This window comes from Rutidosis leptorrhynchoides, chromosome 2 (assembly GCF_046630445.1).
Source record: "Rutidosis leptorrhynchoides isolate AG116_Rl617_1_P2 chromosome 2, CSIRO_AGI_Rlap_v1, whole genome shotgun sequence".
Lineage (NCBI taxonomy): Eukaryota > Viridiplantae > Streptophyta > Magnoliopsida > Asterales > Asteraceae > Rutidosis > Rutidosis leptorrhynchoides.
The window spans coordinates 303,714,836-303,725,918 of NC_092334.1; positions in this window are offsets into that span (position 1 = coordinate 303,714,836).

The window sequence follows — 11,083 nt, forward strand, 5'->3', positions numbered from 1 at the left end:
TATTTATGGATGACATCTTAACTTATTTAAGTAAAGAAGGAAAACGAACAACATCACCATCTTACGCTCGAACTTTTGAGAAAATAGCAACTCTATACCAAATTCTCCGAGTGAGAATTTCTGTTGAACGAAGTCCAATTTTCTAGACCATGATGTTAATGGTCAAGGCATTACAATCAATCTCGAAATCAAGCCGCATGTAATCAGGAAACTCTACCAACTCGGACTTGTATTCGTAAAAATCTTAGATCTCGCCGGTTATTACCGAAGATTCATTTCTGACTTTTCTCGTGTTACACGACTTCTAACCTCGTTAACTCATTGAAGGAAAAATTTAAACCCCTCCGTACCCGAACCTTGAGTGTGATTCTTCACACCAACATTTCTAGTTAAAATCGTATAGCAACAGATGGAACTCGAACATGGAAATATTTCTATTTGAACGCCGAAAGGCATACTCTCTCAAAAAAAAAAAAAAAAAAAAAAAAAAAAAATTTCGTTATTTTACACGAAGAATTCGAATACTAAATTGTGGATCCGATCAAACTTCTCGTCATCACGTACCACACTACATACCTCTGTTATTTCACCGTCACTGTCTGATATTACTGGAATTTAAGATAACACACAATCCAACGATACTTCACTCTCCTTTGACTTAACGCCCTTGTGTTTCTGATAATCGGTCAACTATTATTCAACCCCGAACTATACAACTACGTGTACTATCTCGTTTCTCTTTCAAACTTCAACTTTTAACAACTGGATACACAATATGGCAACCTCGAGATGTAAACTCATCCTATCTAAGTCCTCATTTCACTCCTACCTTCATCGCTCGCACCTCCGTATAAGGAAACCTTTGTAACAATTTGATGGATAGAGAAACTCTTCATATTACATTAGTATTCACCACGAGGGTGAATATTCCTAACGAACATTTTGAGCCCTAACTAACTCGTTCAAACATATCTTAAGGAAATTTTTTTTTTTTTCCAATACGGTGTACCATTGCCAATTACCTCGAATCAATACTCGTATCGCTTCTAGTTTTGCAAGAAACCTTGGGAACCCGCTTAGACATGAGTACCGCGTACCACCCACAAATCGATGAACCGAGCAAACGAACGATTTACGTCTTGGAAAGACATGTCACAAACTCGTATTGTCACCTTTAGTAGTTCTTCTTACAACGACAGCTATCATTCGTATATTAACGCAACACTTCCGAAACCCTATATGACCGCAGATGTCATACCCCTGTTCATTTAACCAAAACATGTGGCAAGCAAATCACCGAATCTGAACTCCATAAAGAAACAACAATTGAGATCATTCAAGTCCGAGAAGGGCTCGAGACAACCCATAGTCACCAAAAGAGTTATACCAAACTTAGATGAAAACCTCACAAAAATCCCTGTGTGTAACAGTGTAATATTGAGAACCCGCACCTTGGAAAGGTGTGATCCGCTTCGGGAATCAGGGAAAGTTAAAACCCGCGACACGTTGACCCTTTTGAAACCTTGGGGCGTATTGGAACTGCTTCCTACCGTTTAGAACCTCCGACTCAATTAAGTTTCCGTTTACCTTACGTTCCATGTAACAAACTTAGATACGTGTCCTGCGGAACAGGAACGTGCTATCCTTCTAGATAAACTTACTATTGATGACAACTCCTCTTCGTAGAAAGGCCGGTTGAAACTGTGGATCGTAAAACCAAACCCAAAAACAACGTAAAACCCTGACTATCCAACTCATGAGAACACTCAAGGACGTACTTTCACTTATTCATTGCATGGACAACGTAAAGTCTCGAGTAAGAGATATCGACTACTACTTCCAACTAAATTTCGGGACGAAATTTCTTTTGAGGTGTGGATAATGTAACATCCCGCATTTTTCCGTTAAATTATTTTAACGCCCGTCTTTTTCTTTTTTAAATAATACCCTTCGTATCTAGATTCGTATCCTTTGTTATGTAACATTTTAAATATTCTCGTTGTTGGAAGATAACGTCTCCCGTACTCTCGTGTAATTTAAAATAATTCGTTTGGTTAATTCACGCACCCGCACCCGAACTAGAGGGACCATTTTTGCCAAGTGATCAAAGGTGTGACTAGGTCAACTAGTCAACACCCTTTCTCATCCATTCATTCATTTCCATTTTCATTTCCATTTTCCTTTAACACTTTCAACTTTTCTTTCAATCTTCATCATCAAGATTCATCATCCATTCATGATCTAGCAAGCTTCGATCAAAACAAAATACATATTTGGAATCCTCTCTTCATCCTCTTCAATTTGATACCAACTTCATCTCTTTTGGGTAACTTTCTAAAATCACTAATTTTATGTGTTCTTGAGATTTTGAGTTATAAAGTTGTTAATTAGTGTCTATGGCTCATTGTGATATCGTGTATGTAATTTGTATGCTTGATTTGTTGTATTTGGTGTAACTAGTTCATTATGAAAATTGCTTGCTAAATCTTTGATTTTGGATGATTAAAAGTTGTTTAATTGTTAAAGTTCATGTATTAAATGTGTTACTAGCATCATTAGCTTCAATTTGATGTGGAGGATGATTGAGAAAACTTCAAAAACATGATTATTGATTTTGAGATGTTTGACTAGGGTTTGATAGTTCTTGACATGAATTTTTGGATGCTTGAATGTCATGGAATGTTAATTGCTAGTGTTTAGTAGTAATGTATGCTCCATTACCTTCAAAACGGCATATCATATGTGTGAATTGGTTTCCCGAAACTCAAATTGCATTTGATGAACTTGAAACTTTGAAATGAACATTTAATGATCACTTGATGAGTTTTCGGCTATTGTAAATGATGTTGTCGTTTGATGATAAGTGCTTAGTTGTGTTCCTTGTCAAAAGAGCTTTCCAACGGTATAAGATACGTCTTCTAGTTGTTTACGGTTTGCGTTTTGTGGTTGTTTGAAGTTTTGACCAAGACTTGAACCTTGAAACTGACCAGGTGCCAGACCACGTGTTAGGTCGCGGCGCGACACCTCTGGCCGCGGCGCGGCAATAGCCGTGTTTGGGTTCTGACCTACTTTGTCAAATTTTGAAAAATGTTTGCTATGCTACGCACCTCCGATTAACATGTAACTTGGCCAACATGCTCATATATGACTTCTAAGCTTAGAAAAATAGTTCGGGACCCGACCCGAACGTGTTGACTTTCGTTGACTTTGACCGACCAAAGTTTGACTTTTTGTCAAACTTAACCAATTAATTATGCAATCTTTCTAACATGATTCTATACTTGTATCTTGCATGAAACTTGACAATTTGACTCACATGCTTCATAATCGAGTCGTAACGAGCCATAGGACTAATTGAACATCTTTGACCGTTTGTGTTTACCGTTATTGATACAACCTATATGTTTAGGTCAAGACTAGCTTTGTCTTTGCACGCGTCTACTTGTTGAAGTACTTTATTAACTCTTGCACTCAAGGTGAGATCATAGTCCCACTTTTACTCTTTTTGAACTTATATTGGGATGAGAAAACATAAACGATTCTTTTGAACTAAGTGAACACAAGAACGGGAAAACAAACATTCTACATACGAGTTTAGAACAAAAATCCTCAATTCGATTATCATTAGTTACACTTGCCGGGTGTAAGCGAGAACTTATGTTATATGGCCATATGGGTTGACAACCCTCATCCTTGACGGTTCGCTACCGTCTACGGATGAAATATATTTTCGAGAATCAGTGTTTGTTCTAGCACTAAGTGATGGGGTATACAATGGAAGGAATGTTAAGCTTTGATAATTGGGTGCTCGTGAAACAAACTTTTGGAATGTATTACTATTATTTCTTTGATGCAAATCTTGTGGTTCACTTGTACTTACTTACTTAAACCTATGATTTCACCAACGTTTTCGTTGACAGATTTCTATGTTTTTCTCAGGTCTTGCACGATATGTGAAACATGCTTCCGCTTACTATTTGATACTTGCATCCGATGTCGAGTATACATGCATTTCATGGAGCGTCCCTTGACTTTACTTTAAACCGTGTCGCCTAGATTTCAATCGTACTTATAACGTTGTAACTTAACTTTTGGTTGAACAATTCTGGTAAACTTTGAAACAATCTTTATTTTGAAATGAAGGCGACATATTTTGGTCAAACGTTATCTTAAAGACTTATAATCAGGTAATGGGACCCACGTAGCCGACGCCGTCACTTGACGATTTGTCGGGGTCGCTACAAGAGGAGGTTGGGGACCCACCAAGCCGCTGGGGGTGGAGGTCTGTGTGAGGTCAACTGAGCCGCATGGGGTTGGGTCAGGTCATGATGTATGTTCAGTATAACATAGAAGGACGTATGCATTGCTTCTTGAGGGTTATGCAGTTGATTCAGTAGGAAGGACTATCGGTAGACTCTAGTCCGATCAGCTAGGGGTCGTATGTCTGTACAACCCGCCGATCATATAACGGCCCGCCAAGTACTCTTAACGGCTCTATTACTTGGTCCCACAGCTTGATCATAACTCTAAATGAATTTAATAAATAACATTGCATTCTTTATTTAAAAATGATTTCCTATAAAGGAAATCCACTTAAATATGTAGTTTAGAAAAAAAACCTAACATATATAAATAACCAAAGTTGACCAAAAACAATTCAACCAAAATACCCACAATGTAACATAACCAAAAGTAGAATGCAAAGTTTAATGTTTAATAAAATCTGCGAACGTGCATGCAGACTCTCTAGCACAGCGAGTCAACTTCGACTTTTCAGTAAAACTAATTTTATTATAACTTCGATAGATACGCTGCCCTTTTACCATCGTTACTGGGGAACCTTTCATATCTCACCACATTAGCAGTAAACTTATCAACAACTTCATTAACCTTCGACTTAAACCTCTCCGAAAAGTCACTATACTTATTCATTGAAACTCCATCTCTTACTCATCCGCATCTTGCAACAAGAATTGCCATACCAATTACTGAAAATCAGCAATCAGTATTTTGAAATCTCGCAGCATTTCTACTTCAATAGTTATATATACATATAACGTCTATCTCCTAAACTTATACACTTCGAATGTGAAGTTTCTGAAAAACATCTCAAACTGTGAATTAGTTCTCGAAATGCTAATGAAGCAGCAGAAACTGTAAACGACTTTAACAGTCAAAAGTTTGATGACAAAGAATAATGCGTTGGTAAAGCCCAGAAAAAGAGAAGAGTTGGTACTGAACAATGGATTGAGCAGACCGTGAAGGAGACCAAGGACAAATACAAGGACCAAAGTCTGTATTTAAAGAATCTTGATGATTCTGTTTCTGACGAAGTCATTAACGAATACCTTGCTCCTGATTCTAAACCTTTGCGGACCTTATTCTTCATCATCATCTTATCTTAAAAATTATAAGATATCTTCGTATCTCTCATTATACATATTCTCCATATTTCTGGAGATATTTTCACAACTATTCTTATCTGAGATCATTTATCTCTCCATAATATCTGCAACATAAAAGAAACTGTGTTGGTTTCTAAATTCTGAAGAAAAAAAAAATTCAAATATGAATGTTTTGAAGTAGTGTTGGGAACTGAAGCATGAGTTAGTATAATATAATGACACTTGATCAACGTGATTATATTACAGTAATTCGTGCTGAGTTTCTAATAGAAAGTGATGATTCACAGAACATACCATCATCATGTGTCATTTACACGACTCTTACATTCTACCAAATCTCCAAACATATTAAGAACATATCTTCTTGATAGTTCTATCTTTCTGAATATTTTGGTAATTTGCCAAATCAAGATCGTACCATTACGATTTCCTTCTTAGAACATTAACTATGTTTATCCAAAACTTCATACCTACTAATTCTGGACCATTATTCGCTTGACTTAAAGCCGGGAAGAGACAACAAAAGTATGAAACTCCGAAATGTAAGGGAGAATATAAAGTCCAATAACAACACATAAATTACAAACCGTGTATATCAATGTTTATCGTAACAAAAGCACACGGGAGAATTAAAAACACTATAACCCCAAGGGCGAAGTAGAAGAAAACAGATTACTCCGGTGGAAGTTGGAAAAGGAGAATGATTGTTGCGATAGTAAGGATAAGGACAAGGATTAGAACTGGATTAAGCATTTTCGCAATCTTTTGAAATTGGAATTGAGTATAGAAGTGGTAAAAACTAATGGAATGTAAAAGGTAAATATATAAGGGAAATATCAGACGTAGTAATCGGGACAGATCATCGCGTTTATTAAAGAGATCCTAATTTCCTTAAATCTCGAAGAAACAGATCTTATAGATTTCTAAGATTTTTTTTTTTGAATCCCTTGAATTCCGGAATTCAACCATGACTACCTCAAAAATTATGACGAAACTTATTTTCCTCATTCCACTATTTTGTGATAGCTACACTCATATGCTTCGAGTAATCGAATCATTTTATCCATATTACTCTATGGTAATAAAATCCTATCTATCAACACATATCCGTCATGAAAATATTTTTATGGTTAGCCATGACGACCTTGATCAAATTTCGGGACGAAATTTCTTTAACGGGTAGGTACTGTGACGACCCAGAAATTTCCGACCAAATTTAAACCTAACCTTTATATGTTTTCGACACGATAAGCAGAATTTGTAATGTTGAATCTCAAAAAGTTTGGAACTACATTCATGTAATCAATTACCCTTTGACCGTGTTCGACGATTCACGAACAATTATGTGTATATAGATATGTATATATAATATATAAAATTAACTGAAAACATTAACAAAGTATTAGATATATGATACTTTACATGAACGTATTTGTTTCGATATATTTATCGACAGAATTAAGAGATAATATCAAATGATTGAATTATCAGATACATTATGATATGATTACGGGCCAATGTTATGAGGTCCACTGTGATTTAAGAAATCTATTCTTTTTGACAATATTCGGAAAATGGTAAAGTGATCTGTAAGTAAGAACGTGGAGTGTAAATAACTTAGATGTTGGATATCGACAAGTTAAGTAACTCGACATTTTTCATTAAGATGATTTCATACGTTTATTAAACCTTTGGACTTTATCTCTTGCTTCACCAACAGACTGTAATTTAAAAACTTGAAACCTATTATGAATATATATAATTCTACTTTTCTAAAATGTTTTATGATATAACAATTTAAATTAATATTAAATATATTTATACGCGTATTATACGTACATAGTTTTATACTTTTACTATACTTTAACTTTACCTTTACTTTACTTTTACTTTACTTTTACTTTACTTTAACTTTAATAATTCACTTTAATAATTCACTTTAATAATTCACTTTAATAATTCATACTTTAATAATTCACTTTAATAATTCATACTTTATTAATTCACTTTAATAATTCATACTTTAATAATTCACTTTAATAATTCATACTTTAATAATTCACTTTAATAATTCATACTTTAATAATTCACTTTAATAATTTAAAAATCTATTATAAATAGAATTCAATAGATTTCATTATTTCATAGAAACTTGAAAATATATTTCTCTAAATTCTCTCAATCGAATTACATATATATATTTACTTAGTATTATTTCAAGATATTATTAGTATACATAAAATACTACAACGGAGTTATATTCAGACGATTTCAAAATAAGTTTTCAAACGGGATAGAGCTAAGGAAATTATGGATTATAGCTATGGAGGTTATGGGTATTGTTCGAGGGTATTGCTCGTGAGGTCAACCTAACGTTTATCATTTTCGTTGCGTCTACGTACTTTCCTGCAATATTGAATCACAATATTGATACGTGAGCATTCATATCTTATCTTTTATATATTAATAGTGTATCCCTGACTAGTGCTCGAGTATATATGATTATGCATGTTTGTATGCTTAGTTTCGTCGTTAAATAGTTTATGATAAATCACGAATTTGATACATATGCTACTGAGATAAGGTATATGATATGCATGTCGTTGAAAAGCTAAAGAAAAATTAATAACTTTTCATTTAGAAATCGTGTGGATTCGATGAACGGATTAAAAGATATGGTCAACTGAATTATTATTAATTTTAATATTATTATTAAAACGATTATTATAATTGTTATCAGTTGATGTTATTACTAAAATTATCTTTATTACTAAATATTAATATTTTTATTGAAACTATCATTTTATTATTTTTATCATTATTATTATTATCAATACTATTTTATCAAATAAATATGCATACAAAGATATTTTTACCACACGTAATATAATTACATTAATAATACATACCACTATATTTTTATGATATTAAGTTAATTTTATAAATTTTATTACTTGAGATATATAAAAGTATATTTTTATCATATATGAATTTAAATATAAATTTTTATTTATTAATAAATGACTTGTATTATTTAGTATAATAAGATCTGATAAATATATTTAAATATATAAAACGACTATATATAAGTTATATAATAAACATGTATAGATTTTGGAAGTCATTTTGGGTCAAGTTGACTTTTGTTGACTTTTGCATGTCGGTCTCGAGCATTAGGATTGTGATACACTACGACTTGACCTAAATTGTAAGACAGATATTGAACAACATATAAATATATATACTTAATATAGGTTCGTGAATTCGAGACAAACCCTGCACTTGTTCAGTGCCGTCATATACATAATTGCTACGAAATACAGTATTGTGAGCTTCATTACTCCCTTTTTATATATATTTTTGGGCTGAGAATACATGCACTATTTTATAACTATTTTACGAAATGGACACAAGTACTAAAAACATATTCTACGTTGAGTTGTACCACTTTGCATATTTTTCCCTAATAGCTTGGTAACTACCATTTACATGCGGTATTGTAAACGCGAATCCTGTTGATAGATCTATCGGGCCTGACAACCCCAACCGGACTGGACGACCAGTATTCAACGGTTGCACAGTACTTCGTTTCAGTGACTACACTTGGTACAGTGTAGTGAGATTTCATAATAAAGGGAATATGCGACGTTGATTAAATGTTAAGTATGGTTACCAAGTGCTCAACCACTTAGAATATTTTTATTAAAACGTTTATGTATATGAAATCTTGTGGTCTATTACTATTACAGAAATGGTTGATTATGATAAACTAATGAACTCACCAACCTTTTGGTTGACACTTTAAAGCATGTTTATTCTCAGGTATTAAAGAAATCTTTCGCTGTGCATTAGCTCATTTTAAGGATATTACTTGGAGTCGTTCATGACATACTTTGAAAGACGTTGCATTCGAGTCGTTGAGTTCATCAAGATTAATATTAAGTCAATTATAGTTGGATGTAATATGAAATGGTATGCATGCCGTCAATTTTAGATGTAAAGAAAGTTTGTCTTTTAAAAATGAATGCAATGTTTGTAAAACGTATCATATAGAGGTCAAATACCTCGCGATGTAATCAACTATTGTGAATCGTTTATAATGTATATGAACGGATCCTTTCATGTTCGGCTGAATCATGGTAGGGTGGGCCCATTTGTGGCTCAATTTTGTTAAATGTCTAATAGCTTGTGGCCCGAACACCCGAACGAAGCCCGAAACGCGAAAACGCCGTTACGCGATTAAATCTTCGGAGGAATCACGCACACGCGAAAAATAAAATATAAAAATTCTTTATATACTCATATGATATAAAAATATCATAATTAAAATAATTTGGATTTAAAAATCTCAAAAGTCTAATCGTTGGTTTGAAAACCAAAATGATTCGCCGGATAGAAATCTACGACATGTAGAAACGTACAATTTTAAATACGAATACATATATTCGTATAACACATAATAAGGAATATATTATTACCAAAATAATAATATAAGTCATAGAAATGATGTGGCGTGGATATCAATTGACATACATTAACTACAAACGGTAAAAGATAACGGAAAAAATAGGGTCGTGACAGTACCTTCCCGTTACGGAAATTTCGTCCCGAAATTTAAGCAGGTGCAGGGGTTGACTCGCCATTTAAGAACAAATATGGGTACTTCTGCCTCATCTGATCTTCACGTTCCCAATGAACTCGGGCCCGCGTCTAGCATTCCATCTAACTCGGATGATAGGAATCTTATTCTTCTTGAGCTTCTTAACTTATCGATCCATAATTTCGACAGGTTCCTCAACAAAATGGAATTGTTTATCAACATGAAGTTCTTCAAGAGGAAAGGTTTCATCGGCCTCAGCCAAACACTTCTTTAAATTAGATACATGAAAAATGTCATTAACAGCGCTAAGTTCTTGTGGCAATTTCAAACGATAAGCCACGGGTCCGATTCTTTCAGTATTCTCAAACGATCCAACAAATCGAGGATTTAACTTTCCTCTCTTACCAAAACGTACCACACCTTTTCACGGTAATACCTTCAACATGACACAGTCACCAACTTGAATTTCTAAAGATTTCCTTCAAACATCGGCATAACTCTTTTGCCAACTCCTGGCGGTTCTTAATGTTTCTTTAATCTGCACAATCTTCTCGGCAGTCTCATGAATAATTTCTGGGCCTGTTGTAGTGACCCAAACTTTTCCATGTTTATATATATTAATTGAGATTGATATTTACATGAATAAATTTTTCCAACGTGTTAAGCAATCAAACTTGTTAAGACTTGATTAATTGAAATAGGTTTCATATAGACAATTGATCACCCAAGTTGACCGGCTATTCACAAACGTTACAAAATTGTAAAAACTACATGTTGTGGTATATATAGACATATATATATGGTTGACATAATAATATGATGAGTAAGTATCTCACTAAATATATTAACAATGTGTGATATACATAAGAAATGAGATTACTAAGTTAAGAAACTCGAAATGATATATATAACGATTATCGTTATGATAACGTCTACTAAATACATATGTATCATATTAAGATATTGATACACTATATTTAACATGATAAAATGATATTTAAATATATCATTAAGTGTGTTAATAATGTACTACATATGTAAAAACAAGACTACTAACTCAAGAATTACGAAACGAGAC